This window comes from Cinclus cinclus, chromosome 6, assembly GCF_963662255.1.
Source record: "Cinclus cinclus chromosome 6, bCinCin1.1, whole genome shotgun sequence".
Taxonomy (NCBI): Eukaryota; Metazoa; Chordata; class Aves; order Passeriformes; family Cinclidae; genus Cinclus; species Cinclus cinclus.
This window is the reverse complement of record NC_085051.1, coordinates 41,672,404-41,689,084: the sequence shown is the minus strand read 5'-3', so window position 1 is coordinate 41,689,084 and position 16,681 is coordinate 41,672,404. Positions and strand designations below refer to the sequence as shown.

Sequence of the window (16,681 nt, the reverse complement as noted above, 5' to 3'; positions counted from 1 at the left end):
CTTTAGAAATTGAACTTCACTGAAACTGCGTAATTTATATCTTTCCCTCAGGAAAAAGCAGCTAAAGCCATGGAAGATGCAGAGTGCCATGGAGAAATAAAAATTCAATGAGCAATGCTAGGCACAGATTTTTAAACCTGGTGCTTATTTTTATCTAGGCAAAAAAATACTTGCTCCTGTTGAAAATCTCTCTGAGCTGGCACTTACATTTCTTGGCAATGGTTTAGGTGAAAGTAGAAACACAATCTTAGACCTGCCTTGAAAAGACAGGACATGCAAGCTCAGCTGGCTAATTCTAGCTATTTACAAAGCAGTTAAAATAGCTTCTTTCTGCTGCACCCTTGGCATGAAAAAATCAATAAAAACATAAAAAGATTAGACAGAGTGAAAGAAGAAATGACTGACTGACTTGCAAGATAGATAGATTCTGTAAAGACACAAAAACATGCAGAACCATTAAGGCCCATAGGCCACTTGATAGATGTACTCAGTGAACATACACTGTGCAAGAGTGTTCAGCAATTGCAGCAGAGAAATTCTAAAGACAGAGGCTCTCCCAAAAGTGAGGAGGTAAAGAAAAATGGCTCCAATCTATAACAAAAAATTACATGCACACGCACGCTGTGGTTTGGTTTTTTTGAGCATGATTTCCTCTTTTATATTCTGAGGCTTGGACGTTGCTTTGTATGTTCAGATCAAAGCAGCAGCTGTCAGAGCTCTGGTATTGTTTGGCATTATTTATAGAAGGGCAGAGAACAATTATTCTCAAGGTACATGAGGGCTCCAAAACAAACAGGTTAAGACCGAGCGGAGTGAATTTGGAAGCCAATTTGCCACATGTTGCATATTATACACCCAGATGAGAAGTGGAAATCCTCATTCTCTCTCTGCTGTGACTTGAGAATATTTGTTCACTTAAAAAAAATATTTTTTTTCTCATTACCAGATGACCCTCCCTTCTCATATATTTCTGATTCCCTACAGTAAAAAAATAACTGTACTCTACTTTTAGACATCTAAAATTGACCTTTTCAAAACTATTTCTTTCTTTATTTTTCAATCTTTCACCTTCACTTGTTATTTAAAACTGGCTTCTTTTCAATCTCCTTCCATCTCACCACACGTAATTTAGTCTTTCTGACAAAAAGTATTCTTCCTCTGCATTTCTTTCATGCTTCTTTTTACCTAGCTAACATACCACATCTTTTCAAACCTCATCCAAGAACTTATTTAATTCTTTTATACAGGATGCACATTATAATTATTTTCCTGATAATACTTGTCTTTGTGATTCTGACTCAAATTTAAGAGGAATACTGCCTACTTACTCCAGTAAGTAACAGAATCATTTGAATAACATCAGTGTCTCTAGGCCTTGTATGTACATACATCTCTCTCTCTCTCTGAGTTTATATGAAATGAAATTCCAGAAGACACAGTTAAAACCAGAAAAATTCTGATCATATGTATAGAGATGATAATCATATGAACATTCCAGTATAAGATGAAGATGCCTTTGCCATAATTACATAATTAGAAAAAAAAAATCAGTAACAATCTACTTCAGTTTCATCTCAGATTCCAAAACAAGAATCTCATCAAAGCTGTGAAGTTTTAATGCCAGCAGTGTTTTGCTGACCTCCTGCCACTTGCCAAGGTAAGCCACAGGAGCCACAGCTCCAGACATTTCCATGAGTGCAAAGAGAAAGCCATCTGAACAGGCACAGCTTCAGTCACAACTGTAATGATATTTCCCAGTGCACGGGCCAAAGGGAAACCACACTGACATAAAACTCATCACAACATTTAACAGGGTAAACAGATCACAGTGTCATGGCACAAGGTCAGCATCATCTCTTTGCTTTCATTTAAAGAATTAATCATTTTTTAGCACACAAACAAATTTTAGCACTAGTATTTCTTCCTATAGCAACTAAGAGACTGCCATGTCTGTAAGGTAGCTATCTAGTTCTGGTGTATAGTATTGAAAGATGCAAAACATCATCTATGGAGAGTATCATAAACCAGGTAACCTGTCATCCAGTCTGCAGATATTGCAGCCATCCAGAAAGATATATATGCAATAATGTACAAGCCAGTATAATTTCTTAATATGAACCTCATCATTCTGGCCTAATTATTCTGTCATTTTTATGGAAATTACAACTGAATCTGAAGTACAGTGCATAAATACCAAACGTATAAACCCTTACATACTAACCACATTTACAGCAGTCCAATTATTGCTGATGCAGGAGACTGAGCATTCGTTTCATTGTTGTTTAAGGTTCAGGTTCATCATTTCACACTGTTTCTGAAGGCACTAGGGTGAGAAACACAGTTATCTCCCTCAATGTGCTTTCCTCAACAAATACAGAAAAATCAAAGCAGAGGAGAGAGACAACTGCTAATAACATGTTCAAATTTCATGGTAAGGTTAGATCATGTATAGATAGAACATTGCACACATTTTTGTAAATATGTCTATGTCTTCCTGCTCATTTAAGTTATTTTTCTTTATTGCAGTTTAATTTGGCTTTCTTATTCCCATTGGCGAAGCATTTTTCATTAACTTGATGGCTTATCTATCTAAATAACTACATCTAAAATTGCACATATGCCATAGATTTGATTTATTTGATTTCTTTCAGGAAACTAATTGCCACACATAAAAATTATCTTGCTGTGATTCCACCAAAATGAACCAACTGGACAATCTGACCTTTAACATTTTGAAAAACATTTCAACTTACTGCCACTTATTACTGTAATATTGTGGGTAATAAACAGAAATTCACAATTATTTCATAGGCACTAAATTTCTTTGCACAATATCTTTGTACTTATGATATTAAAGCCATTACAGACATTCATGACTTCAGTTCCTAAACCCTTCTGGCAAAAGTTGACTATTATTAGCTGCACACCTCTAGAAAGATGAAATTCTGGTAAATAAATTACTTTCCCAGAGTCTTGATATTACAGATTAATGTAGAGAATATTATTATTATTATTATTATTACTACTACTACTATTATCTGGGGACTGTGCGGTGATGTTGATTTAAGAAGCCTTGATCAGGGAATGCTCCTGACAATCACCAGGAGGTGCAGGGGCTGCAAATTGTCCACTAGAGGAGGCTGACTTAGATTCCAGCTTCAAATCATTCTCAGGAAGATCTTAGTCCTCTTCACAGACTAAAGAGAGACTAGTGTCCACAAATTAAATACCGCTTAATCTAATCATTAGTCTAAATGTGAATGCCTAAACACTCCCTCTATGCCTTTTATCATTGAATATATTTGAACAATAAAATCTTCAGAGCAGATTCTGTCTCTAAGCCATCCTGAAAAAATACATGGCTATCCATACATACATACTATTTCTATCAGAAAGAACTGAAACTATGATTTTCTTCATACAGACATGAAACAATATCAAAACAGTAGTACTACCCTTTGCTCTCAGGGCACCAAGATGATGTTTTTATCAAAGCAAGGACAGACTACCTGACTAAAATGTCAACATACTGGTATGCTCTGATACTAGGTAGCAATCAGGTTATGGATGTAAATTTGTTCACCTACCAAAACTGCCTTATCCTTTTCAAATACAAGTATTCTGGTCTCTTGCCTGTGAACACACAAGAGCTGGCCACAGTAGAAGGCTGCAGAAGTGAGGTAGGAACAGGGATGCTAGGCTCCATCTCTAGCCACTGTGGAAATCCTACAAGCTATAAATAGAATTCTCAGTACTCAAAGAAAATAAGTTTGAAGTATGGACCAACCAAACAGGAACAGAATTGAGGCAGTGGATTGGTGATTAAAGTGCTTTAGAAACATCTGTCTCTTTTGACCAACAGTTCCACAGGACAGTGAACCGTTATGACCTGTTCACTAATAATATTCTTATAAACTAACAGTAAGCAGAACAATGTACACCACTAATCACCATTTGATTTTCCACTGTGAGATTTTCCATACTCACTAAGAACTGATTCAAACTTCTCTACAGTCTCTGATGCTTAGAAATTAGGGTTTGGGTTTGTTTCACGTCTGTGTTTGCTGCCAAAGAAATTGTACACCAGTGATTCTGTTAGTACTTCAGATAGTTTTCTTCAGAAAGTGGTGATTTTTAATTGTGGTTTCAATGATCCTGGAAAATTTCATCCTAGATTTTCCTCTGCTCTTGGCAAAATACGTACAGACTTTTACATTGGATCTACTGCAGTTTCAGAAGTCTTAGTGCTACTTAGAAGTAAAAGATCTGAAACTATTGTCACCTGAGACTGAATGTGAGGGTTTTTTTCCAGTACTGATGCAATTAACAGTGCTCACATTTCACAGGTAGTGTTTTATCCCTAACTGATCAGTTTCAGGTATACTTGTAGTTAGCAGCTAAGCACTTTCAATCAGCATGAAGCCCACAGGTTTCCAAAAAGTGCATTAGGAATAAATTGAGTCACATATCCTCTTTATAGAAGTTGGATCCCTCTATATATTATTGGTGCAGCAAGGAAACAAGAGTAAGAATGGATAAACTTTCTTCTTGCTCGTACTTCCCTCTCTACTAAAACTTGTAGAGTAGCACCAGCACACTGAATGGCTACAACAAAGCCTTCCATCACTGTCAGAAGTTCTTGAATAATGGTACCATATTACGGCAGGGTTGAAAGCCCATAATATCACTGCTACTGCTTCTGTACATTCTGTCCTTCACTAATTCCATGGTGATAGTAGTTCCACCACTACTGCAGCCCTTTAAGTATTAAATCATCAGCATCGGTATAATACTCTAAAGATAAAAATATGCTTAAGGACTCCTCAGAAAAGGCTTTTAATTTTAGGCTCAAATCTTAACTCACTGTGAAACAGAATCCAATATTCTTTTGGTGCTGTGACCAAAAAAAAAAAAAGAGAAGCCAAAATAAAGCAATGTCTTTGCCCATTTTCAGATTAAGTTACTGTTCCTAAATTTAAAAAAAGAAAAAAAAAAGTGGTTTAAAATATTTTACTAGATATTCCTTCTTTAGTGAACCAGAACTGCAGTTCTACAAGTATCTCTAAGTTTTTCTATATTCCCAAAGCTCTCAGGAAAGTTACATTTCTGTTACATTTCTGGTCCAGTCAGAAAAAACAAAAGCAGAAATCTTACATGAAAACATATTCATGTTTAACCATGGAGTCTCAACATGATGCAGGTCCCCAGAGGTATATCTGTAACACATTAAAACACACAGTTTTGCATTCAAAGCTAAGTGACTCACATCCTCAGTCTTTTCAGACCTGAATCATTCAGATCACAGTGTTTGAATTAGGCAACAAGTCTTCCAACACGAAGACACGCCTGTACCAAGCACCTGGATTTACTTAATTTACCTCACAACAGGAAAATAGATACAGAACTTCTCATTTGTCATACTTTCAGCTCTGAAAATTTCCCACAGTATTTGGGAGTAGATCTCTTAAGGCCTTAAGATTTGATTCTTCACTTTAGATGAACATCTAAAATCCTGTGAAATTTGACAGGGCTTGACTATGCTCAGTACCTCTGCAAAATAGAGCTAAAATAGAAAAACATCTTAATAACCTCCTAATGGACTACTGAAAACCATAGTTTCAGCAATCAGAATGACAAAAAGCTGGCTCTTTTCCCCTTACAATACAGAAATAATTGACATTTGAAAACCATAAAATGCCATGCAATGAAGAGGAATAGATTTGTCTTTTAATTCCATTTGAGTGAATTAGACAGAAAGGCTTTGTTTGGAAGGGAAAAGCAGAAAAGTACCTCTCTTGAAATAAGGGAGAAATATTTTCTTATGATGCATCAAAGTTCACCTGCAACAGGAAAGTATCTTTTCTATTACCAATAGTGAGGGAGGTGGCTGGCACTCATTTGGAGTAATATTTTCCCACACTCCACCTCCCACCTTCACACTTTGCAATTTGATAGGAAACATTCTCCAGCCCTCTGGCTCCCTAAACAAATTTCAGAGCTCAAGTTCTTCGTCCTGTTTTTCACTAGCTCCCTTGCCAGAGTCACTCTTTGTGCAATGGTGAAACACCTTATTTCTTAAGTTTACCTTGGCTCACCTCAAAAAGTAACAGACTGAATTTATGGTAAAAAAAAGCACAAGATCTTATAGAAATTTGAAGTCAGGGGGTTTTGTTATCAAGCGAACATCAGATGCAGTTTCAATATTAGCTTAAAATAGACTTCATATGTATTTGTTTAATTACTCCTACTCAGAATTCTCAGAGAGGTTCCGGCTGGTTCATCTGAGGATTTAGCGTTAAAACAACATCATGTCTTCCATGTGCTGCCATGGGTTTCTACAGCTTAATCAAGCTGTATTCATGACTAGTTAGGAATGACTGAAAATGAGCTATGATAATATAACCAGGTTAAATAACTATTTTCTGTATCTTCTTAACCTAGCTGGCCCACATCCACTTGCAGCTGTTCCTATTATGAAGGATTATCCACATTTCTGTATGAGTTATAAAATACTTCCGTTCCATAAGTATTCCATGAAATTTCCAGTCTCAGGAGGTGTTAAACATTTCTATAGGTGTTACAACTGATCATTTTATTAAGGGTGTTCTGTACATACTTATACATGCATACTTCTCTTATTACATCAAGCCTGATCTTAGTTATCACTAGCTTTCCTGAACCCTAATGTTGGAATCAGATGGCAGATGGAAGAAATAAATGTTTTAAATGCAGTACAGTATCCACAGTATGTGGATGTAAGCTCTAGGAAAGAATACTGAAGTTAGGATAACCTGATTTGGTGCAGCTGTCAGAGACACAGAACGGTAGTTTCTGCTATGGCCTGGTAGTCCCTTCAGTCTCCATTTTTGTGTTTATAGCATTTAAAGCACAAAGCTTCAGCTGCATGGCATTAGCTGTTTTCATTTGAGGCAAAAAGGAGTAACTCCAAGGAAGCAGAGCACAGAGTTGTTTGCTGTCTTAATCAGTGCCTGGCCTATGGTACAGTGCACTCTGACAGAGTTACTTGCTTCCTATAGAGCCTAAAAGATATGGGAGCCCTATACTACTGTCAAGTACCTGTTTGCATTCAAGTCTCAAACCGCTCTGCCACTGAACTGAATCTTCATGTTTGCTGCTTTCCACAAAGCATTCTGAACATACTTTTAACCCTTTCACAGGTAGGAAACAGTAATAGAGCAAACAGAAAATCATCATATCACTTTGGAAATGTATTTAAGGTGCTCAGCACATGAATGGAGAGGAAACTACAAAATCTCCAGCTGCACCACGAGATGGTGCTCAGCCCCCTCTGTAAGACACACATAGAGTCTAGCAGAGTCAGGAAAGTTTGCTTGAACTGGGTACTAGCATTCCCAGCATAAGCACACACAGACAGTTGGGCTTACAAATGATTCTTTCTATGCAGCCCTGCTGGATACAGCATTCCCTGTGCTGCAGGGGAAAAAAAAAAATATTCTGCATTTTTAAATGTTTTTATGCTGCTTCACCTTCTCTGTTGCATTTTATTATGCTTGAAATAAAGTGTGATTAGTGAGTGAAATATTATAAACTTTTATTAGAACAAGAAGTAGTCAATTTGTTTGTTGCTGCTTTAAATGGGAATGATAATTTAGGAAGCAAGTTTCCTTTAACCGAAAATTATCATAAGCAGAAAAAATATCACAATATAATAAATTGGAAGTAACAATCTTTCATATTTTTAATATAAGAAAGCACAGAATTAAATAAGGCTGTCCTCATTCTGTCCATCACCAAAAACAAAAAACAACAACAACAACAAAAAAAAAGATATATTATCCACATTTGTGGCATCGATATTTTGGCAATTCTAGGACTATGATCAGTATTTTCATGGGAGAATGAAATCTGGTGGCAGAATAGGCTATGATGACAATGTGATTGGGGTATATGGACTTAAAATTACAGTATAATGGTAACTACTGGTGTATGATTTGGCCAACTGGGTACTGACCTCTAAAATGCTCTGTAGTCCTCTACAAATATGCTTCTACCATATTGCATTAAAGTTCAGAGTTGCCACATGATGTTTGATGCCATCCTTCACAGTAGAACTGGCTACATATTAGCAGCAATGAATATTTAATTAATTTGAATTAAATTAATTAAGGAACATTAAATGTAAGAGCCCTTATAAATTCCTGACTTAATTCACCATCTACTAAGCAAATACTCCTTACTAGGCCATAAGGAAAAAAACCTTCCCTATTTCTATAGCTTTTACCAGGGCCCTCTTTGCATTCAAACATTTCTATATTATTTCTGTCTTTAAAAATGAATTATGAAATTCCAGCAACATTTTCATCAGGCAGTTTTTCCTCTTGCACTGAATGTGCAAAGCCCCTTTGTTCAAATTAGAACCTGTACCATTATAAACTCTCCTCATATCAACAGTAACGTAGGGAATGTGTTCAATATCTAGAACTCTTCACGTACATGCAAATGGACTTGGGTTTTGGGAACATGAAATATTGAACAGATGACATCTTTCCCTGACTCAGGTAAGAAAGGGTTGTAGTTTTGCTTGCAGCAGAACAATTTAGGAAATAGTGTCCCTCCTCTAAGAACAAAACTTCACAAATTCAGGAGGAGAACCATGCTAGATGGAAGACTGCAACTTAATTGTTTAAGTGCTTTGTTTAACAGCTTGGTAAAGTAGCAACAGCTTGAAACCTGAAAGATGCTCATGCAAGTCAGAAGCAATACCAATTACATTTCTTCTTTTCCCTACCAGTTCAAAACAGTGGGCTAATAATTTCAAATAAGAATCCCCTACAAGAGAAAGTGGAACAGAAAACACACTAATCCAAATCGTGTCAGCATGCTCGCAGTTTATTAATATACAATTAAACCCTTACCTGAACTTACTCTTGCATTAACAGGTAATTAATATAACTTCCCTGTTTTGTTTCAAGCTTCTGGTTATTCTGTACTCCAATCTCATGAGCAAATAAAAGTAATAAAATATCCTTAGATGATTAAAACTCTACCTGGTGATTTGATTTCCAGTTCATAATCAGGCCTGGACACTGAGAAATCCACCAAAAAGAATAAGTTATTTTTCCATAATGAAGTGAGCTCACATGACTGTTTATTATAGCAATCACTGAAGTTACACAAATCAAAAAGATATTTAACTGGGAAAATCACTTGATAACTTCTTGCAGACTTTCTTACTTGTCACATCCAAAATGAAAATGCTCAGCATATTGCATTTTCCACTAGGTAGAAAGTGATTTATGATGATATAATGAATCTTCACCACTGATCAGACACATCTGTGGCATCTTGGTCAGGTTTCTTCTGCCACCAAAGCTTCCAAGTACCACTAACAGTCAACATTTCTAAGCTGCTTCTTCCTGACGCAAACCACAAATCTGCAGCTCACCTTTTCCCAGCTCCAATATTTAAGCACAAAAGCATCAATGGATATTTTTTAAGTGAACTTCTTACTCCTGTGCACAACTTCAGTTCTCTGCTCCCAGACAGAAATTTTCTAGGAGCAATGCCTTTTGCCAGACAAACCAGCCTAGCAGTGGAAAATACAGGCAATGTGATGGGTCACAGTGGCAGGACAGTAGAGTCATTGCTGAAAGAGGCAAGGTGTCTGAGGATTGTTAAACCTGGAAAAAACCTCTCAGCTGTGGAAAGGCAATTTTTCTCTATTATCAGCCTTCTCACCATTCATGGAAATGGTAGTCAATAATAAAGTCCTAATGGAGTCACTATTTAAGATAGTCAACAGCTTGACATCTTAATTCTGGAAACAACACATTTCATACTCCTACACAGCTCTCTGGTGCTACCTCTAGCACAGCAAGTTTGCTCAAATTTAGTGACTTGTGTAGATAAAGAAAATCAGTGAAATGGAAAAAGAAATTGCCAAGTACTTGATGGCTGGACACTATGAATTACATTGGTTCAGTCCACCTTTAGCTGTTTATTTCACTGTATGGCAGCAAAAGCATTGTCTTTTTAAGTTCTATATCAAAATGTTCACAAGCTTTCAAGGGTAGGTTCTTTTCCTGAATGTTCTGGATCTGGCTGAGAGATAGTTAATTTTCTTCAGAGCAACACACAATGCCATGTTTTGAATTTGTCAACAAAACAGTGTTGATAACACACAGGCAGGAAGAGAGCAAGAGAGAAGCTGTGTGCTTCTTAACCACCTACAGGGGTTAAACCAAAACATTGAGGAAAGTGGAAGTGATGACAGCTGATCTGAAAAGAACACAAATCAATTTATACAAGGAAAGTGGCCAAAACAATAAATTGAAGTGCTTCCAAGTTTTTCTATCAAAGCTTTATTTCCCAGGTATCCTGGCTGAGATCCCACAAATATTGCAATACAAAAGGAAAACAGGAGACAAGACTGTTTTCCCCAGACATGAGAAAGGAAGGTGATAATAAGAAAACTGGTGGATAAGACAGAAATGTTGCTGATCACAATTAGTTAATTCAATGTATAATTAAACAAAACCTAGCATCACAAGACATCTTTCTAGGTTACTACAAGCTTCACCAACAGTATCTTTCTCCTCTAAAATTGGAAAACAAACAAACAAATAAAAACTACCATAAACTTTTCCTATTTCATAATCTTTATGCACAGCATATGTTATAGCATCCAGGATCCCAGTACTTATTTAGAATTTCTAACATTAAGTAATGGGTATCTATCTTAGTGACTGACAGGATGATTGATATAGGTGGTTTTTTTTACCTTAAAAACAGTTCTCTTTTTAAAGTTATAATCCCACAGAAGGAGTGAAAGACTACAGGAATCGAAAACTATATATATATATATATATACAAATGTACAACAAACACAATCTTTTCAAAAGTCAAAAGGAATCAAGAAAAGCTGCTGGTGTAGGAATGATAGCCAGTAAACCAGAAGAGCTGTTTTCCAGAAGTGGGTCATTGGTTCCTGACAGATGAGTTTCCAAGGTTAGTTTTCTTTCTTGTTAGGTCTCACCACAGCAATTCAGGTAAAAATAACACAGAACACATTCTGCCAAGCTCTGCTTTCATCACTGCCATCTCTCCATACTGATGACCTGTCTCCCTGAGTACTGAAACTGAAGACTCAGAACTGAGACTTTCAAAGGATGGGATAGTATTTGCTGGAAGACGAATGCGGACTGCTCTTAACTAACAGCTGAGCCTAGATGAATTCTAGCAAACACGGGCTTGTGTTTGTAGCCTAGATCTGTGGCCCCTGACAAAATATTCTGGTATTCAGGGACCTTGCCATATAGCAAACTGCACTTTAGGATTGCTCAAATCAATTATGCCACAGCAAAATCTTAATCTTCATGGCACTGTCTGGATGAGGAGGATTGAGGACGCTGTGAAAAGCCTGTGCTCATTAGGCCAATGTTCTTCCCCCAGTAATGGCCATCACTAGTACTTCTTTACCGGTCATTCCTTATCCAATATCCACTGATCCTTGAAGCTCACTGATTTGGCCCTAAATTTACAAAGCAGGTGGCACCCAACATAGCAAGCAGTGCTTTTGCTGACTGATTTTCATCTTTTTCTTTATAACCATTTAAAGCCTCATTAGAGGTGCTCTCTCTGGGTTGTTCGCAAACAAAATTAATAACATATACAATACTTGGTTCTTCCTAAATGCTGAGGCACAAGTTTTCATTTTTGTGCTAACATTCTTTGAATTAAAAAAAAAAGTGAATATTCTGGTAACTAATTACACAATGTAATCTACAGAAGACATATTGTCTAGATATCAGTGAAGTGGAGCAGTTTCTTAAATGTGCATTACATTTTCTCTCTCACCCAGATGGAAGATTGGAACCCAGCATAAAAAGGGACTTTCCCCCAATTGAAACTGATAATTACATAGATTCTGATGCTATCTTTATAAAACAAGCTCAGAAGCACTACTTCCCTTTGTAGGGGTACCAAATAACCTGAGTTGAACATGTGTCCTGGTTTGGGTTAAGGACAGGGCTAGTTTTTTTTGCAATAGCCATAAGGTGGGACAGCCTGGAGCTTTATGGGCATGGCCAAAGTCCTAATATTATTCAATACCATTTCATGTAATTGCCAGGGCAGGGAAAGTGACTCTCTTTAGCTCCCGTTTGGGAAGAAAGAGCATTCCTTTCTTGTCTGGTCATGGGGAAGCATGGTGGTAGAGTGTCCACCTGCCATTGTTTTTCACTGTTCCAGGCTTGGTGGGCATTTTGCATGTAAATCACCCTTTATTTGTGAAGAAAGCCCTTCATTTTTTGCTATTGGTGTTGTTGATGTTCATTTTCTTCTCTCATGGATGATTCCAATACATGGTTCTTAACTTATCTCTGCCTTTTGTCTCCCACTGAGGCGGAGGGAGGGGTGTGGGTCATGGTTTTCTTTTCAGTGGGAGTACTTAATTGGAGAATACCATTCCTAAAATACAACATTAAGAGGGTATTTTTCCCACTGGAGACTTGGAATGGGCTTGAATCAAGAAAATCTGAGACAAAAGAGGTCACTTTGAAATGAAGTTCATATGCACATCCATAAAGGAGCACAACAACAGGAGGGGGAGCACAAATAATATCTTCCTGTGTTATATCTAGGGCCATCAGCCCACCAGAGACCCATATGCACAAGCCCAGAGGAGCCTGATGAACAGCAGCAGGCAGGAACACAAATCACAGACTCCTGAGCGATGAAAACCTTGTCCAGGTCTTTCCCAGGGCTGTTCTGGCAGAGCCACTGGTTCCAGTGTCCAAGCATGACATGCATCACTATATGATAGCTGGACCAGCTCTTGATTATCACCTTTTGGATTAAGAGGATTGCTGCATAGGGTGGGATATATACAATGCCAGGGGAAAGCAGTTTGGAGTCAGACAGACTTACTACGGATGTTTAGGGGAGAAACCAGAGGCACAAAAAGAGAGAAGTTTAGGTGATTTTGGGAAGAGCAAGAGTGGGGAAATAAATATAGGGGTAAGGGGATAAAAACAGCTGAACATGTAAATAGTTGCTGATCAGTATGTTCATCTGACCAGTGCAGCTTGTCCTGTCTTCTTATTAAATTCCTTTCTAAGTCTTTCCTGGGTAAGAGCCCTTTATTCTCTGTACATGAGGGTTTATGGGGCTACAAGTGCTGTGACTAGAGGCAGACCATGGGATCAACAGGCCCAGATGTTCATGATGCCAGAAACTGGAAAGAATGTGGATCTATGAGCAATCATGTGAACTCTAGCAATGGGCCTGCCAAGAACACATCTTCAGCTTGCTACAAACAAAACCTGGGAACAAGCATTGGCAGTACCCTCACCTCTCTTGGGCTGTTGGATCTAGCAGGGCAGGTTCTCCTCTAACAGAACTTTTATCTTGCCATCTGACAAATATCTGGGAGGACTGCTGACAGAAGAACCTGACAGAAGAACTCTTCCAAAGACAGGCTTGCTCCCTTGTTTTCTCCTACACTGTGGTGCAACAGCAGCTCAAAGCCAGACCAGCATCCCAAGTGTGAGACTGCTCAAAGGTGAAATCATTCTCAGCTGGGCTGTGCAGATGCATACTGCTTCACTTTCAAGATTGTCTTCTTGTTTGAGTACTATTAAGATTTTATGACAGCAAGATCACTAGGAATCAGATAAGTGCACTTGGTTTTACAGTATTTTGGTTAGACTTAGCACAGCTTCCCATTTACTTATGATGATACAGAAAAAAGAAAACTTTAAATAAACCTCTCCCAGAAAGTTACACATTATAGATTCACATTTTATGTTGTTACAGTGGTGCTTAATAAAGTGAAACATTAACACTGCATTGAATAAGGCGCTAAATAGAGCAAGCACAGCAATTCAAACAGGAGAACCAAACATATTCTAGCTGTCATTATTGCTAAAAATTATTTGATTTCAAACAACATGTTAAATATGAGATCTCAGAGACACAGAATCCACTGTGTAGTAGCAATTAGATTGATTTTTTTTATCCTCTTCCATTTATGCTTTTAGCATCAGGTAAGAGAAGAAGATATGGAAGTTTTGAGGCATCAAAAGTGACACGAAAACAGATGATAGCTTGTCTGGCATGCTTTAGTGAGAAGAAAATGCCTCATTCTGAAATAACAAGGAATAACAAGAAACAATTATGAATAAGGAAGTGTTCGCTGTCTCAAGGAACTACTTTTGTCAGATCTCTCTTAGAATTAGTGTCAAAGTATGTGACTGAAAATTGACACACCACATAAAAGGCTTGTGAGGAGAGAGAACTAGACCAAGAGTAATAGCCTAAAGAGAATACAGAGTGATAACCCCTCCAAAATCTAACAAATCTGTAGCACACACAGATCTGTCCTCCACACTTAATACTGAGTAGAATGTTGAAAACTAGCCACATCTAACCTGATATGAAGTGGTGTCACTGGATATGGAACAATGAAATTAAGGACTAGATACCTTTGAAAAAATGAAGAAAAATCAGAGCACCAGATGTGACAGTCTAAAACATGACACTCTAACACGTGACATACTATAAGATTACCACAACTTCAACTTTTTTCAAAGTGAACAATGTATTTCAATAAACAGTTTACAGAAGAGGGACCAATTTCTTAGGAAATCCTATTTTAACACAATAAAATATATGTAGGCAAAAATCCAACAGACTTATTTTTAGACAATACCTATTCAGACTACACCTATTCTCCACATGAATCCAACCAACAAAATTGTCCTATCCATTATGTCTGCATTATGTTGGGGAATCGTTCAATGCACTTTCACACAGCTTATCTGGAGATCCTGGTCCTGCTTTCGGTTGTGCTGATTTCACATTCAGAGGAAAAGAGAGTTACTATACATCTACATATGTGTGAGCAAAAGCATTGTTGGGTCCTTATAAATGTGCAGAAACAGAAAAGATCAGTTTAGGTATCTTCAAGAGTGAAAGGAAAGCATGAGATGAGTACTAAAATAAGTACAGAGACAGTAAAAAACTGAAGAGCTGGATGGAACACAGAGAGAAGGGAAGATGAAATTATGGAAAACAGTATTTTGCATCACATACACAATAGCCCAAAGATGTATAAGAAAAAAGCCTTCATTCTTTTCAATGAAAATTAAGAGTAAGTATAAATGCTTACCTGGGACAATATGCAAGACTCCTCTCAAACAGCATGAGTTTCAATGCTTGAAGTAGTGGGCTCTGAAGCCACATATTCCACGAACCCCCAAAACTACAGCTCTGTTTACCTTTAAAACCATGCACTGGATCCCTTCTATTCAGTTACCAGTGGCAACTGCTCAACCTGAAACTATTTAACTGCTGGGAACCCCATTTGTAAAGTGACTTTAAAACACTTCTGTTCATTTCAACAGACCCTGGCAGACATATATGTATGTGGATAACTCCCTCTACACAAGTAAACGTCAGTGTGACTGCAGCAATGTTTACAGTGATATTTGATCTGCTTCTGCCTAACCATATTTTATTCATTCAAGGGTACAGATTTCACTAATCCCCAGCAGGTTCCCTTCTAGGAAACAGGACAGCTGATGTAAGTTATTGCAACAGGCACCATAAAACCAAGGTATTGGAGGGACTAAGAGTAGAGATGCTTGCTTTCAGCAAAGCATCATGAAAAATAAATTAGGAAGATCCAATGTGTTTTAAATAAAGAAATAAACTGAAACTGTCAGGGGAAGACTGCATTTAAAAATGCAACAGGCTCAGCTATTAAAAATGCATGGCAGCAAAATAATTCAAGATGTTTTTATGCTTACTCAGAAACTAACAAAAACATGGAATTCAAACTGTCTTCCCATTGCTTTCATTATAGGATTCTCTTTTTCCTCTCCTTTTTCTTTTCCTTGTGTTTTTTTAATGTTTTTTCCAATTAGTGCTAGCTTTTTTTTGCATAAAAACCAGACAAATGCTACCTGCTACTAAAGCTGACTTCCCAACTGAAGATAGTCTTCCATAGCTAAGCCTTTAGCAGCAGCTGTCATCAAAAGTTGAAGATGTTGATAACATCAGACTGTTATCCAGTAGCAGAGGAAATGGATCCTCAGATGACAAACATCAAGAACAATGGGGAAAGTGTTCTAATAAAGTTACAGGTGGTTAAGCAGCAAGAGCATATGAACTCTTTTGAAGCAAAAGATCGTCTTTTTATGTAAATGTCCTCACCACTGCTATGTAAAATCCAGCAATCTCAGCTACCAAATTCAAGATACTTTTTCCTATTGCACATTCTGTCTTGAAATTTAGTGTGAAAACTTCGAAGAGCAAAAGGAATTCAACAAGACCTTTCAAGATTTGAGTCATACACTGACTAATTCCATACAACTAAGCACCATGCAGCTGCTTGCTTATACCCCTCCTCCCATCAGTGGGATGAGGAGGAAAATCAGAAAAAGGTAAAACACATGGGTTGAGATAATAATTTAATAATTTAATTAAAGTAAATTACCATGAACAAACTTATGTGGCATATCACAGCCTTTCCCCCGCTACAGGCTCCCAGGGACCACTTCCCAAGTCCAAAAAACTAACTGCTCACACTTTCGTGCAAAGTAGGATCTCAGTCAGCTGGCATTTGCCTTTCATAAATACTTCTACATAAAATCTAACACAGAGGACCTGCTAGGAATCTGGTAACAAGTTAAGAATA

The 16,681-nt window shown here is 37.5% G+C and overlaps 1 protein-coding gene across 6 annotated transcripts in view; it reads right to left on the bottom strand.

The window, feature by feature from the left end:
* NRXN3 (neurexin 3) overlaps positions 1 to 16,681 on the bottom strand; it is a 900,390-nt gene that overhangs the window by 596,486 nt on the left and 287,223 nt on the right. The window lies entirely within an intron of this gene.